This window comes from Grus americana, chromosome 4 (assembly GCF_028858705.1).
Source record: "Grus americana isolate bGruAme1 chromosome 4, bGruAme1.mat, whole genome shotgun sequence".
Taxonomy (NCBI): Eukaryota; Metazoa; Chordata; class Aves; order Gruiformes; family Gruidae; genus Grus; species Grus americana.
The window spans coordinates 75,936,760-75,953,864 of NC_072855.1; the positions used below are offsets into that span (position 1 = coordinate 75,936,760).

Sequence of the window (17,105 nt, forward strand, 5' to 3'; positions counted from 1 at the left end):
GGCGGTTGTGACAAAGGGATCGTAGTCAGACATGACTAAGTTAGCTTTCATTTATCTGCACATTCCATTCTTACTAATTACTCTACTGTAAAAGGCACCTCACAGTGTCCAAGGTCAGTGCTGTTTAAATACTCAGATTCTGCACCTGGAACGGATGCTCTCCACCTGGTCATTAATTGCTCTCCCTACTGGTTAATAACACTGCTTATCTGGGCCTTGTCTTCCAACACACCAGTAGAGCTGTTCCATTGCTTTTTGTATCCTTGTATTTGCCAGAAAGCCATCCATGCAAGTTGAAGCTCTCACTACACCCATGTACTATACAGCTTGATAGCTATTAAATGGGCTACACCCATCGCTCTGCACTTTTCACTAACATGCACGTTGTGGAACAAATCATCTGCTCCTTCACTTAGGAATCTTTTCATTCAACACACAAAAAAAAATGACCTTCTTTACAAAATCTAGAGTATAAAGGGCAAAAAGCAATGCAAGGAAAAATAAGGGGTTTTTTCTGTTTGTGTAGCTATCCGCTGCATAAAGCCAGAATGCTCGACTGGAGCTGGAGAGAAACACTGTTGCGGCACACAAAGCAATTCAGCTTCCAGACTAGTTTAGTCCTGCTTGTTCTACCCTGTTGTGTTCATGGATTCCTACAAAGTGAGACTCAAAACTCCTTCGAACAGATACTCAGACTGGACTGACACAGCGAGAGAACTCTCATCTTTCCACTCTCTCCTTTCTTGCCTTGCTCCTCCCTTCCACACATATTTCTCCAAAGTAGCTGCAGGGATATGTAGCAGAATTTTGTTTAAACCTTTGTAACACCATGACTGTTAGAATGACTTAGGCAGCAGACGTATTAAGCCTACATGCTTTAGGAGGAGACAGGATAAATTCTTGCTTTGCTATATGATTTGAACAGTAGCAGACCTAGAAAAAAATTTAAAAGGTGACATGGGCAGACATTATACACAAAGGCACTTCAAAAAACTAATAATACAATATTAAAAAAACATGGCAAAACACACATTTGTCTTCTTATAAGGACTCAGTCCTGTATCTTTCCGCACCCACCTCTCAACTGGCGTCAAACTGATTGCCACTAGCATAATCACAGGCATTACAGTTTGCCATGCAGGATTTGCTTCAAAATTCCAGAATTACCTTGAAACACTACAGCTCCATTTCTTTCAGTACATGAAATATTAGCACTTGGCTTTTGTTAACAATGCTTATTTTGGATATGCAACTCAAGCAATGGTTTGGATCTAAATTCACAGTAATCCTCAGTACAAAACTAGGCTTAAAAAAGTTACTGAAGTCCAGATGCTAAAATAAAGCCTTCAGGAATAGCCCTGATTAGCTGGTGGGGTCTAAGTGCTCTGTCCTTGGAATAGCATGGCAAGGAATTGTGAGAATTCCTCCCTCCTCTTTCCTGGGGGGAGTGGATGCCATAACAGTTCCCAAAAGGATGACACTCCCTTCCTTTCGCCTGCTCGGCTCCCTGTGGAGAAAGGGTCTGGATTCTCTACACAGGACAGCAAGGGGAAGGGGGGGATGTAATCCTTGCTCTTCACTGGACATGAACGCAATCTGAGCTCAAATTATTGACTTGTAACGTTGCCACAAAAGGAACCACTTGAATTTTTGCTGCATTATAAGGCTTGTGCAAATGGCTGTTATTGAAGTGCCTGGGGCCTTCAGTGCTCCATGAAGCCAAGATTTGAGAGGAGTCTCAAATGTACATCCCCATCATCCACTACAAAATTGCTTTTTAAGGATAAAGCATATCAGCACTCAAAGGCAGAAATCTACATATGCAAATAACCAAAAAGAATGATGAAAAACCCTGGAAAAACTACCAAACTTGTGGATTTCAGGGGTTGGGGGAGGGGGTGATAGCTTTTTATTGAACCAGTTAGGAACTTCTCCCCTCCTCCTCCCCTAGCATGTCACAGACTTTCATCATCCCATGATGGCTGGTATCATCTTTTTCTTTTGGCACCCACTGTTTTAGGTACTGGAAGTACAGTTTACAAGCTGTGATACCAAAGCTTTGGGTAACCTCAGAACAGAGATGATGAACTTAAAGCATGTAACAAGGAGCACTTGTACAGCTTTACCTTGTTCCAACACCACACAGACAAAGCCTCACAGTACCGGTCTTCTCAGGCTAATCAGTACAACCTTTGGCTCAAGTTCACAGGCATTTGCTCGTACAAGCAAGGATACAGCAGAACTAGAAAAGATTTGAGAAAAGGCAACGCAAAAACAGGTAGAGGACAAGAAACTAAATAAATTAGGACATGCCAGCTGGCTAAGAGGGGACAGAGTTGACATCTAGAAAATAATGAATGGAATGATGTGGTAAAAAGGGAAATTAGTTACTGTATTTAACGAAGGAAGCCAGGGAGCCTGTTTTTAAACTGGCAGCAATTTAGAAACAAAGGGAAGTGCTTTTTCATATAACCATTACTGTGTGGAACTCAGTGCCCACAGGGGCTGGTCAAGGCAAAGCAACACATCAGTTCAAATGGAGATCAGAGAAATGAATGACTAGTACCTCCAGCAGCAGCTATCAAGCACAATGAACGGTCTGAGTGCAAACTGCTGCTATACAACACTGTCAGAAGCTGAAAAGATACAGTAGGGGAAAGAATTTCAAATATATACCCATTTTCTCAGGCTCTTTCCCAATCCCTCTCTCACCAGCCTCTGCTAGAGACAGGATACTTGGTCACAATAACCTTTGATCTAATCTAGTGTGACAGTTGCTCTGTTCTCATAAATTTCACTATTTGGGAAAGACTCATGCTGAAATTTACAGATCACTGAATCTTTTTTAACGTTTATTGTTACAGTGAGCAACAGGACAGGTTCCTTCTTTCACGATTTCTTGTTTTCTATAGACAATCTCAAAGTACAAAACCAACCCCCTCTGTACCATTCACATTCGAGCAAATATTAGGGAGACCAGAGAAAGCCTCTTGAACATTATTTTGGTTTCACTTACCAACAATGAAGACACAAATGACTATAATGAAAGCTTCTTATGTGATCTAGTGAGCCCTACAGCCTCCTCAACAGAGTTAGGTTGCAGTTTCAATGCAGTAACCCACTACAGACATTCAGCATAACATCTTTGGTGCTTCTCTTGGCCAGGAAGCTGCTTAGCAACACAGCCGCACAAAGTTCACTGCAATCTTCCAGGTTTATGAGAAGTTATTTCATTTGAACATGGCACACTCCTTTTGTTTACCTGCTGTTTGGTCTCATGATGCAACCCAACATTCTTCAATCACTTCACAGTGCTTGTAACATTGCCAGAGGCTTTGTTACCCACAGGAGACTGTGGTTTTAACAAATTTGTGCAGCCAGCCTTTGGTGAATTATTCTCACACACAATTTCAATTAAAAAAAATAGCACAGACCAGGTTGCAGGTTTCTCCCTTCCACTCCACTCATATCCTTCTGGCCAAAAATCAAAACAGAGGGAGGCCAACGCACTGCAGCTGGTCAAAGAGGAAGGCTGAACATCCGGCAATGGAACACAGCTGCCTGCCACATGACAAGCACCCTGGTACAAGTGATGCACTACACTCGTGGGCAAATTAATCGCCACTGTAGATCATCTCATGATTATTTGCTACTCAATGCTTTCTCCCACTGCCCCCCAGAGAATTTTTGACTAAACATTGGAAAAAAGGCACTAATCATGAATAATGCAATTCCAATTACAGTATTTGGAACATTCAGCTCGAAAATATGTTCTCACTGTTTCCTTCAGCTTGCTGTTTAGGCAGTCCCATGTATATCTCCATAGTGGACACAGCGTAGTGGATATGCAGTGATCAGCACAAGTGTAAAGATCAGAATTAACTCCAAATTCCTCTGCTTTCAAGGAATTGTTTAGTTTAATGATTAAAACCTCATGAGTGCTTGGATTGTGTGAACACCTGTCAGTGCACTCTGGAAGAAAAGGTATTTGCTTGCTTATTTATTTGAAAACTCTAGCTACATACTAGTCAAAGGAATTTTATTTCGTTTTCAAAACAGAGGTGAGAGGACAGTTTCAGCTGAAAAAGTGAAGCTCCAGTGCAAAATCAGCAGACACAGTTTCAGTACTTAGCATTTGTTCATGCAAGCATTCACTTTCCTGTAGGGGCGCAGTTAGAACAGAGTACCACACCTTTAAATTCGCTACTGTTCTGCTTTTGTAGGTAGCTGTACTAATAACCCCACGCCCCTAAGTGTGGGGAAGCTCGCATACTTAAGCTGTAAAAAAAGAAAATTAGGATTTTAAGGCTGCCCTCACAACCTGGGCTCTGCCCTTACACAGCACACTTGCATTACTTCTTGCACAAAGGTAGATTTTTCAGTAATAAAAATAGCGTTCACCAAAAGCCTCTTCCCCTCTTTGACAGTCACATCCAGGCAACTTTCTACCTAAACCTCATTTTGACTCTGGATCTTTTTTTCAAAAAAGTCAAGAGCTTTTTACAAACAGGCATGAGAGGTCCAGTTCTTAAACTCTCCAACATTTGTATCCGTGCTTGGAAAATAAATAAATAAGTTGTGACATGGCAGAGAGCAAGCCAGGAAAATATCAGCCCAAAAGAGACAAGTTTTGGAAAGCTAAAACAAAGGATTACAATAGGAATGCTTATATAATCTTAATTATAGAGGATGCTCCTTCCGTAACCACAATGGCATACACATGGTGTACAACTGTACATGTTAGAGAGAACAGTAGCTATTCTACTGGTTGCTCCCTGTGCTTACCTCCCACTTACCACAGTTAAAAGGGCAAAAAAATTCGTTTGCATCCCCCTACCCCAAAACTGAAAAGGTTAACTATAATTCTAAGGGGAGATGAAAGTGTTATTGCTACTAAAGAAGGATATCAATCTAAATAACCCTCACACTCAGTAAATCAATAGGATTTTTCTGGTTGCATAAGAACAGCCGCACAGTGTTTGCATAGGGAAACAATCAATATGAATGTCATCCAAATACGGAACTGACAACAGCAGGGGATGTGATCTAAGGGAGAAGATGGGGGCAGGGAAGGGGGCTACACAAGGGAGAAAAGGAAAGCATCGAAGGTGTCGGAGTCAGGAAAACCCTTCCAAGTTTTAGTGCCTCAGCAACCTCCATTCATATCTTGAGAAACGTCAGAAATCAGGAAATATTACTTCGGGTTGCATGCTTCTGTCCTGGCCTATCAAACATGCAGAGTAGTAACAGCAAATTACTGGAAACTGCACTTTGAACTTAGCCACTGGCAAGGATCCCAGTCAAACAGAAATGTAAAAGTTCCTTTCCTCCGTGGGGCCTCTTGTATGGGGGTGTCCCCATAGACGTTCAATAGCTGATTGCAACAGGTTGGAATGAGGCCCTGAGCCAGAAAAACAAGCCCTGACCAGTATTATTTCCTACTGCCTACGTTGTTTATTAAAAAGATATTTTGGCACATCACTCCCAGCTTTGTTGGGCTATATTAGAGGATCGAGGCCCATCGAGGAAAAACTGGCACCATTTGCACAAACTGTTTACTCCTTTTCTTCCAGCATTCTGCCTCGTGCTTCCCTGTATGCATGACTATAGGTGTAATAAAGATGTATTTAAAGAAGAATTAGAAACAGTCAGACTGGTTGCTAAGCAAAGGCTCTGTATTTCCTGTGAATAGAAAAGTAATTAGCCTCTAAACCCTGTCAATATTTCTAGCATAGACAGAAGAAACAACATTTTTCTACACACCAGACTTTTACAACACGGTATTTAAAAAAAAAAATCCTACAACAAAGCGTTCAGGAACAGTAACTTAATGTTATTAACAACCCAGAGAGTGCCCAGTGAGTGCAGAAAGACATTGTGGATTTCCCCCTTCCGGAGGTGAAATGATCAAAAGATTGGCCTCTTTACAGTCTGTTATATTTCTGTCTAAGAAAACCCAATTTGCACAAGCAAATAAACTAGCTCATTATAAAACTAAGGGGTCAACCTGAGTCAGATAAACTCGAAAGTCAGACAGCTGAAGAAACAAACTTTTATTTAAGCCACAGCACAGGTGATCCTGGGAGGAAATGGTAAATCCCCATAGAGCCACAGCTTCCACATTGGGCAACGGAGACCACAAGGAGGAACGAACAGAGGTGTGGGGAAAGAGTATTTTGCAATTTTCTGAAGGCACACAGCTCACCACAGGTTTAATCAGAAACAACAGATCACAGGTTTGTGTTGGGGGGGGGGGGAAGCAGGGAGCAAAGAGAAAAATCAAACGTTGTAGTTACAATGCAGCAAGTCAGATGTTACTGCTCATACCTCACCATGTTTCTTGGCCCTACAAATCATGTGTAATCAGTTTCTTGACTTTTTTTTAAGAGACCAAGCTTTCTTCTTATTCCCTCCCCTCCTAGGAAACGGGAAAAAAAAACCAAACCCAAACAACCAATCCTGCTCTGCTTTTGGAGATTCCAAAAAAAAAAAAAAAAAAAAAAAAAAGGGGGGGGGGGGGAGCGGGCCAGCAAGAAAAGGCCCACAGGAAGACTCACAGCATTTGCTACATACTCAGTTTCTCCATTTACATGTCTACCTTGGTCTTTTTGCCCCTCCTTGTAACTGATGGCAACTTCTGCCCCAAGTATATCTACACATACTCCTCCCCACGATCATCCTGAACTTAGATCTAATCACTCCTACTACGTATACCAGCCTAGTAAGCAATACACCATCAGTCAGATCTACAGCTGCTGTAGATCAACCACATCAGGACTAGCAAAGAGGAATGATAAAAAAAAAAAATTAAAAACCCAACTAAATATCTTAAACATCTTGAAAATATTTTTTTTCCAGTAAGTTTAAATATAACCTTCCTGGTGGCCAATCAATAATGTTTTGTCCATTTTATAAGCTTGGTACACATTTCATTTTCAAAAGGAAAGAATCTTGTATTAGAAAATAATACACTGAACCTCACAAATATTCTATAGAGGTTTCAGATCAATTAATCCTGCTTCCAATGAGACTTGCAAAGGCATGTATGCAGATCTCATGAAAATAAGGAGTGTTTATGACAACTTCAGCCTGTTATTGTATCTCATAAGGGCAGCACCATTTATGCTGTACTCTAACCCTCCTTTCCTCCCCCCATCCCCAAATGGAGTGTCAATGCAAGTTGCTACAAGAGAGATTTCCCCCATTGCAGTCTTCTATGGAAACCTAATAATCCTGGTTTAACGTAAAATTTGCCACAACTTCAGTGGGAAAAATTACTGTGTATTAAAATGTAGTTTGATTTTGGTCTAAAAATAAATGTTTCTTTTGAACTTGCAAACTCAACACATGGAAAAAATGTAACATTTGAACAACCACAAGATATTTCTGTAGAAAAAAAAATCCCACATTAGATCCCTAGTCTATGACACTAAATGTTATTCCATGACACCAGCTTGATCAAAACAATATCATATCAAAATAAGGCTAAATATTTTGTAATGCCTGTACTGTAGAGAACAGGAAAGTTTAGACACTTCATAAATAAATAGTGTGAGGCATTTACTGCTCTTCTTGAATGCAGGAAACATGCCACAGCTGGCAGTAACATGCCTTGTCTCAGGTGTTAGCCATGCTAGTGCCCTGTTTCCCTGATTCTTCTGCATACATTTGCAATGAGAAACTATGATTTAGCACATGCTTTTGTACCTGTGCGCAATCCAAAATCATTGATACGGTATGTGGTTATGGCATATAATAGGCTTTTAATTTCACTGAGTTGCTGTCTCATGCGTAAAGTTTTGCTAATAATTTTCATGTTACACACCAGCAAATTGTATCTCATGCTGTCTTCTCGAGAAGGGATCTAAGTAGTTAACGGTAGTTTGGGGTTTGCTTGTTTTTAAACTATGCTGCTAGTTTGCATTAAATGACCTGGATTTGTTGAAAATAAACCTACAAAGCAAAAACTGAAGACTAAGCTATTTCTACAGTGCTGAATTATGTATCTCCTGAATCAGACCTGGAGCTGCAGGTGAGCAGGTTAAGTAGAAGGAGTAAACAGGAATTCAGTGAAGCATAGTTTTACTAAAAAAGTTTTAAAGTGTTACTCACGTTCTGCACTGCTTGGACTTCATGGATCACTGAATTTATCCCAAAGAGTAATATCAGATGTCAACACAAATTCCACTGGTTAGCTCATTGCAACACACAGTAGTTGAGAAGTTACAGCTGACACATCATCAAATGAGGAAAACCACTGACATCAGGAGTAAGATTTGTTCTAGAGTATGAAAGAAGAAACAAATTACCATGGAAAAAAAAAAAGAAGAGAGTTAGGCCACTATCAGAAACTGTGTTATTAAGCATTTTTCACTGTTAATAATATCAGGGTACCAACTTGGCACTTTCATCATGGAGATTGTACTATGTGCAGCATGGAAGCACGTAACTGGTTTTGAAGGTTTTTTCCCCTCACTTTTTCCCCCTTTAACAAAAAAAACCCCAACAACAACAAAAACACAAACCCTCAAGCTGAGATAGAGCAGAGCAGGCAAGCAATATTAAATCAAGGGCTTGACAGAAGTTGTTTTGTCATGATCTTGTTATATTGCCCCCCCCGTCCAGCTCAGACTTGGGAGGACTCATTTGTTAATACTACCTTAGCTTCCCCCCCTTTTTATTTATAGCGCTGGTTATTCTACTGCTGTATTTTTAGAAGATTTACCAGACTAAGGTTTCGTTGCCTACCACAACATTTCATTTCCTACCGTCAAAACTAGGTCTGACTCCATGTAAAAACATGCTTATTGCCTGTGTACTTTTTCTATTTTTTTTAGTTCTGTATAAGCACTACATATATATCTCACTTGTCCCCTAATTTCCTGAATATGATATATATTTCCTCACTGAAGTCACATGGCAACACAGGCCCACACTGCAGCTACAGCAGCTTTGCTCTATCCTGTCAGAGGAATCAAGTTACCAGGAATGTCGATGGACTTCTAAGGAGGAGTGGGTTAGGGGAGAAAGGCAAATATGTTTAGTAAGATTTGTCCAGAGAACACATGTTGCCCTGAGACAAACACTTCAGTACACAGCTGATTCTGTTTGTATAGACAATGAAAGGGGAAAAAAAAGGAAGGGAATGGTGGTTTTGTCTGAAAATTTCCATTCCTTGAACACAATATATAGCAGTAGAGTTGATTGAGAATCTCCCCAAAGCAAATTCAGAAGAGCCATCCTAAATGCTGGAAAACTGTACATGGTAACAGCACAGACCACACCGCACAAGACTGTTGGCTTCCCAATTATTTCACTGTTCATGCAAGGTCAAGAAATAAAATCCTGTTCTTAGCTGCACTGGTAAGCAGATAATGAGCGCTGTAATGCCACTGAGCTTGCTAGGGCTAAGCTCAGATCTGTAAGGGGGAACAGGAGAGACTGAATCCCTTGCAGAAGGAAACAGTCTCTTCCCCAGCAGCTAAGCAGTCTCCGTATGCTGTGAAGCACGCCAAGAGGAATGGAACAAGGATACAGTCAAAAGGAAAAACAACTGGGGGGTGGGTGGGGGATGTGGAGAACATATAAAAATCACAGCTGATACCATTTCTCCTATACACTAATACCTTGAGGAGTTCAAAGGTTTTCCATGCCTATGGCATTTGACAATTATAATCGCACAGTAAAATACCTAGGGTTAATGAGTAACCTCTAAAGGAAGTTACTTCACATAATGACAGCAATTTCTCTGAACTAAATGTTAATAATCAGGCCTGTAATACGGTGAGAAGGAAATAGTGGGCAATTGGCAAATGGAACTCTTTTACCTAGTAACAGGTCCTTGAGGTATGAGCCTAAAAAATTTGAGCAGGCAAAACATTTCCAGGCAGACAGAGCAGCTTGACAAACAGAAAACATTTTGTAAAACCAGAACTGTCCATGACATGGAAAGTGGAAGCAGGTGCAGCAAATTATTTCGTTAACAGGCAGTCTGAGGTAGAATTAGCTAATGGCAAAGTAAAGGAAACACTGTCATATAATCAGCAGCAAGAGCAGGGCAACAAGTTCACATTACTCTGCGTGAGCCATCAATGTGGTGTTTCAGCAGCACTGAAGATAAACAGGAATCCTGTTCCTTACACTTACGTTGCTCACACTTAGCTCTCCTGCTCTTGTGCCCTTTTCCTGCCCACCAAGCCATAAACAGAGAGCCCTGCTGTAGCTTTAGGCACAGTCGGTGTGAGCTGCATGCAGTGCCGCCAGTGAAACTGTAATGCTGCTGAGTCAGCAAAAACGCCCCTAGCTACCAGGTTAGAGAAACTGTTGCAGGAAGGGTTTCAACACCTTTATTATAAATGGGGCAATATATGCTCTGATCCTAGTTGGAGTTATTGTAGTTGGCAACGAGGAAGAGCATCAGGATGATTGCTACACTCAAACACACAAAACAGGATTTCCCAAACGTTCCTTTATAGAAACAAAAGTACCATCAGAGTTTTCTCACAAATCCATCTTCTTTCAGTCACAGTTAAGGAAACCACATATCGTCTTCATTCTCCAACTCATAAAATCCTTTTGACAGGTATAGGAACTGCACAAGAAAAAAAAAAAACCACTGTCAATCTCCTTTGTGCGTTTTTTGTGATAAGCAAATTGCGTGTTTTATCGGTAAAGCTGGACAAACCAGCTCTTTGCAGAACGTTAGCAAATCCCATCTAAGCCACAACTGAAAAACATTTACTACAGCAGCCTTACCCTCCCAAACCCAGCCCTTCCCCTGTTCCTTGCTGATACGCTCAAAACCACATCCAGAGCCACGCAAAGGCTTGGATTTGTATATTCACTTATGACTCCTGATCACTATCACTGATTCAAGCATCGTAAACAAACAATAGGATGATGAAAGATCCCTCATTCAATCCTACCTCATAACACACAGACTATTTACTTGCAGAAGAAGCAAATTTTAACTGTACTTATTAAAAAGAAACCATGTATCTACGTAATAGTCTTATTTTCAGCCCCTAGGTCCTATGCTGATTTTTTTTCCTGGGAATGAGAGTCTGTCTGGAGTTATTGGCCAGGTTGATACACCTTTGTCCAGCTTTTGCTGCCACTGATAATTTCTAGAAAAAGCTGCGTGATAATGTTATATTAACCAAAGTCTCTGCACAGAAGCAAACATCAGACATTTTATAAGAGGAAAAAAAAGATTGACTGAAATTGTTCATTGCTTTGCAACTAATGAGAGTGGCCAGTTTGTTTGCTTGTTTTAGTAAAATCTAATCAAAATCGGCCTCACCACATTTTCTTGGTGAAATAAAATCCTGTTCCTGATTTTCCCCTTATCTTAAATACTAACACGGAAATTCGATTTTAAGATGTGATGCTAATGCAAGAGTAAATTTGATGTTTAAAATTCACACAGGCCAGGAAATCTGCAGTTAACCTTAGTTCTAACCTGTGAGCAAAACCAGCATTTTCATTTCATGATCACAATTCTGGACAGCATAAGATGCTATTCAGTGCTCTTATGTTTGCATAAATTCAGATCCAAGATAATCCCTGCAGGAGATGACTCCAGGAAAAGAAGCCACAGTGAAGCCAACACATCAACTGGGGAAAGACGGGACCATTACTGATACACCCTAGGCCACAGCATCCCCCGGCTCCCCTCAGTTTCACTTCTTTCAGCAGAATTCCTTGCAAAAGAAAGTTTTACTTAACTTGAAGATAGATCATACCCTGTAGCCTAAGTCAGCAATAAGGCAGAACTAAATACTTAAATAATCCTGATACTGAAAACTTGGGATCAATCTGCTTTCTATGTGCCTCTGTAAGAACAGTTCTCAAGAGGAAAGAGCTAGTTAGCACTTTTAAGTGCTGTGCTTACCACACCTGCCCTTAACCAAGCTGCTCTAATTTCACTAGCTTGAAATACCTGAAGTCAGCCATGTCTCCTCTTCATCATATTTGGAATCAGAAGAGAACTTGATAGAATTGACCAAAGAAAACCATCCTCAGCAAAAGTCACATAAAAGCCTTTTTTTAAACCATCGGATGTTGTTATAGACATACAGAAAAAAGAAGCAAGAGCAAATTTAGCAGAACTCCATGTCCTAACTAGCTTCCACTATCAGAAAGAGAATCCATTTGCTCATTTCGACACAAAAGCATATCCCTAAATCATCAAGCTATAAGCACAGCTACATGGATTGCTAAAAAAAACATGGGCCAAGTCTCCTAGCCCAGCAATGTTGCTTCAAACACTTGAGCAGGTTCACTTTGTTACTTTATCTTATGTCAACAAGCCATATCACATATATGAGCAGGATGTTATTTGGTGAACAAAAGCCACTAGTGACCAAAAGCACACAGGTAAAGCATCAGCTATAAAACCAGAGAATGACACATACAGAAATAATTACAGATTCGGCATTTGCCATTGTTCAGATATCTGACTCCAGGAACAGAGAAACTTTCCAGGAACAGTCAAGTGCCCACCTTCAGCCCCTTCACAGCACCCAAAAACAGCAATCAGAGCCACAAAGCGCATTCTAATGTGTTCTGATAGAAGCCAATATTCAGCATTGCACATTTTGGATATTTGCCTTCAAGGAAGGTGAGGGAAGGGGCAAGAATAAGGCAAGCCTCATACAGCCCGCGAGCAAGCAGCGCACTTCGTGTGCTAGGGCTGCACCAAGGCATCTGGCAGCAGGGCTCAACTGGCACAGGGGTGACCGGGCAATCAGAGTCTGCGCCCGTGAAAGGCGGCAAGACAGCAGGAGCTACTTAAGCCAATGCCACTAGGTCACACTGGGATGCGGCCACATATGCAGCTTTGTTCCTTTCCACAGTGGCCAGAGCAATGAAGCTCCTGTGGAGCTGCTGGCAAGGCCACCTGTGAGCCATTCCTGGAACACAGGCCCTGAGGTGCACGGTTTGTAGCCCAAGGCATCTGGCAACATCTCAGCTTTGGCAGGCAGCTTGCAAGGTCAGGAAAGCTGGCTGCCCCTCACCTCGAGTCCAACTCAGGGCAGACTGAAGTAGCTGGGGGGCCCTGGCTACAGATAGTCTCACTTTCTTTTTCCACAGTTGAATTCACAAGATGCATAGCCATTCAGAAAAGGAAAAAGAGGTCATTGACTTTTATTTATTTTTTAACAATAACCAAAGGCTGCTGCTAAGAACCTTTCCTCCTTCTAGTATGTGCCCTTAGAAGACTTCACCCTGGAGGCTGACAATAAAGATATTTCAAACAAACCAGACACTGGACTCGTCATCTGCACCTCAGCCTGATCCTGCCTTTGCATATGCTGCTTTTACAGTAGAACTCCTCTTATCAACAACCAATCTCAAGTGACTCATTTTACACTTGTGCTACAGAGATCAGAAGGAAGCCTCGTGACTTATAATCCATAGTTAAAACTCCAAGAGCATAAAAAAAGTTATCTGACAAAATGAAAGTTAAATAAATACAGGTGCCTTGTGGTTGCTACTTGCTGATCTGGCAACAGTTGTTAGTCATTTCATCAGAAGGCCCATCTGCAAGGATCTAAGAGTCAAAAGCTTTGATTGTCTGCCCTTTATGTTGTCTGGCTCCTCTTCACTTATTCCCAAGAGCCAATGAAGGCTCAGAGTAGCAACAGAAACCTATCCAAGCCATGCTGTTCTGCAGATGTTTAAAAGATAAATGCACAAACTGTGAAGGAACTCGCACAATACATGGCAAATGTTGTGATTAACTGTCCTAACTGGAAGTCATAGACTCCAGGCTCTCCTGGCGCGTGTTTTGGCTTTTAAGAAAGGAAGTTTGTAATGGGGTTTTCTGCGAGTGTCTGTCATTCTGAGATGGTTTAGAGCCAGGCTCACCCCACTGCTCTGTGGCAGAAGGAGGCTGTGCTGTAGTGGAGCCAATGTGGTTGTGCTGCAGGGAGAAGCAGGAATCAGATCCCTTTCAGGAAGGTACCGTGAGGACCCCAGGATGCTGCATCTACCACTGGGCTCAAGTCAGCTTCTGCACAGCAGCTCCACAACTTCAAAGGAATTCCTCCTCCTAGCTTCAGTCTGCCCAGTGGCCTGGATACAGAGGGTCAGGCGTGCAGCCCTGGGTTTGGCCCTTTGGGAATTACAAGCAGAAAGAACCACAGGGAACAAGCGGAGCACGAGGGAGCACACAGGACTTCTTCTTCACAGCATGCTGCTGGGGGTTGGAGTTTTGCAGGAAGTCAAGCAACATGACAGTTACTTCTTCTCAGCCTTAAAATCCAGGACAATACCTGCTCTAAAGGATTTTGTGCCAAAAAGAGAGAAACCAGTATCAGGTCCATAAAATACCTTCACATGTCCAGCAGTGAAACCACCCCGGGCAGCGAGTGGCTTGCACGAGGGAAAAGGTCGCATCTACACATGCAACTTAGACGCTTGCTGCTGAACTTGTGTCTCTCAAATTTCCTGTACTGAACAATAATAGGACAGCCCCGGAGACATGCTAAGCATCGCAAGGGGCGTTGGCACAAACTGACAAAAACCAAAAGAAATTCAAATTCAAGGCTGAAGCACTTTCCTTACCTCATCCCATTGTACTTAGTTATTTCAGCCCATAATTGCTAACATCTGAAATTGATCTGAAAATCCTGTGGATACAATAAGACCAGCCACAGATGGATGCTAGCCTTCACTTCTGAGTTTACATGCCTTTGTTACAGCCCCTAGGCTCAAAATGTGTAAAGCTTTCAAAGTGTCAGTGACCTAAATACATTTCTGAAAGCCCCGAGTGTGTTTGTGGGCGCCCCTCATGATGCATACAGCGCATTTCCTGCAACCACACCAAAAGCCTTAGGCTCCCCTGCACACGACAGCTCCTCTCCTCTTCCCAGCCCTGTTTATTTGTCCTTTTTCCACTTACAGTCATAAAATCATTTGCTTTTCCTCCCGTGCTCTGCCATTAGCTATGATTAACTGCCACAGGACATCCCACTTTGCAGCCCCATCTGAGGGGTTTGGTGTCAATGCTTGGAGATAAATATTCACAGGAGCATAAAGGTTTTATTATTCTGAGAGTGGGGACAGATGTACAGGTGATTTTTTTCACTCTCATGGTAAAAGGGAGCTATTGAGATTACTGTAACACACAGGAGCATAATGTAAAAGTACTGCTGTATAAGAAAGAGGAACAAATTGGGAGATACGTGTGAAATATATATATGATATTAATATATTTATATTAATAGATCAATATATTTATATTTTATATATAGATATGAATACTTCCCATTAGTAGAGGAAAGACTAAATAATAACAGATATTTCTCACACCTTTGAGAAAGTTATGAGCATCATTTTTGGTTTTAGTAGCCCACTTTTAAAATACTAACACAGTGCAAATTATTTGAACTCATGTACCAAACATACTCCGAGAAGGCCTTTATGGTTATTTCTAATGGTTCAGTAGAAATATATCATCTATTTAGCCCATGTTTGAAAATGTTCAGTCCTTACCCATGTATTAGAAGCATATCACCTTCAAGGTGAGAAAATACATTTAAGGTTTTCCTGTCACTTCCCAAAACCAGCTTAGAAGACATTGGTGAAAGCAGCACAAAAATGACAGTCTGGGGTTTGAGAGCACAATATAAAATATAGAAGAGAAAAAGGGGAAAAAAAAGCTATGTGGAAACAACAGGTCCTCCTTCCAGCATGCAATGCTGACATGTTTTGTTGAGATGGAGGTCTCCAATGCACAAATAGATTCAAGTCTCTAGCGAATCTACAATCCAGATGAGGGAAAGCTAAAAGAGGTCAAACATCCAATTTTCATGGATGATGTAAGATCCTCATTTTAAATAGCTGCTCACCCCTTTCCTCCCCTAGAATCAGTCTTGGATATTTTAAAAATGGCCCTCTAAACACAGATTTATATAAATTGTGATGGCCCCTACAGTGAGCAAAAACACTAGAAAAGGCACAAGTTTATTCCAGAACTAGTTTTTGTGATTTTACAGTGGCTTTTTAGTATTCACCTCAGCCTCCTTTTGGTTTTCAAACATTATTGACCAAGATACAAGATTGTATCACAGTGTCACTAAAACTCCTATTTTCTTTTCACACATCAACACTTTCTGGGGGAGTGACAGTGCTCATAACCCCGGCTGCCTCACAGCTAAGCACACACGGCAGCGGCTGGAAAATGGGTCACTTACTGACAGCTGACTGACCCCGTTTCGGGCTGAATTGCAGGATGTGTTCCAATGTTTGGGGAACAGCGGGTTTATTTGCTGTCGGGGAGGTGAGGGTTATTGGCACAGCTGGGAGCAGAAACAACCCGAACCAGCAGCAGGGCGACTTTGTGAGCGTAAGAAATGCCCCAACCAGTCTCTCCTTGCTCCTTCACAGGTATAAAACCTTCTTAAACTTACCACAAAGCAACGTGCACCAAGCCCTCAGTCACATCACCCAGATGGAAACACACAGGCAAGGCCCGGGGTGCCATCCTTCCCACAGGGCCGGCCAGTGAGGCTCCTGTCACTGCAGCCCTCTCTGGCCTTCAGCCATCTCCACAGGACACCACCCACACCTTGCGCCTTCATGGCCTGAGAGAAAAAGCTGCAACTGAGCACACGGGGCTTTTCATGGCTCATGAATTCCCTCCCAGTCTGGTCCCAGGGGAGCAGGCCGCTGAGAAAAGCCTATTTCCATACACTTTAAACAAAGGGGTTCAGCACCATCTGGCCCTGACTGGGGTACCTCAGGCCAAGCAGGCTTGTGAGGGAACTCACAGGCAGGAAGGGAGCACCGCTGCCAGCACACCCCCCCCCCCCCATTTCCCATCCCCCACCTCACCTCCCTGCCGCCTGCAGCCTTGAGCCAGACAAGCACTGAGGGGGAACCACCGGGTCAACAGGCAGCTCCCACTGAGATGCAAATGGTGCCGTGGCTGCCAGTGCCCATAACCATCGCCTCTCCCCGTGGCTGCCCGCCGCCTCAGCACGGCACAGCGGCTTGAGGGAAAGGGGTGTCTGCTATCTTTTCTTCCCATCTCCGGCTTATTCATTCAGTGCCACCATGCACATCGCCATACCTAGCTGGCTCTGAGCCGTTCCAGC

At 42.2% G+C, this 17,105-nt stretch overlaps 1 long non-coding RNA gene across 3 annotated transcripts in view; it reads right to left on the reverse strand.

The window, feature by feature from the left end:
• The window catches only part of LOC129206102 (uncharacterized), a 219,332-nt gene extending 208,760 nt beyond the window's left edge, over window positions 1-10,572 (reverse strand). For all 3 annotated transcript variants that reach the window (XR_008576986.1, XR_008576985.1, XR_008576984.1), the window contains exons 1-2: window positions 10,488-10,572; window positions 8,113-8,281 (exon numbers count right to left, since the gene is read on the reverse strand). This is a non-coding gene — a long non-coding RNA (uncharacterized LOC129206102). The remainder of the gene's footprint in view (window positions 1-8,112; window positions 8,282-10,487) is intronic.
• Between the last annotated feature and the right edge of the window lie 6,533 nt (window positions 10,573-17,105).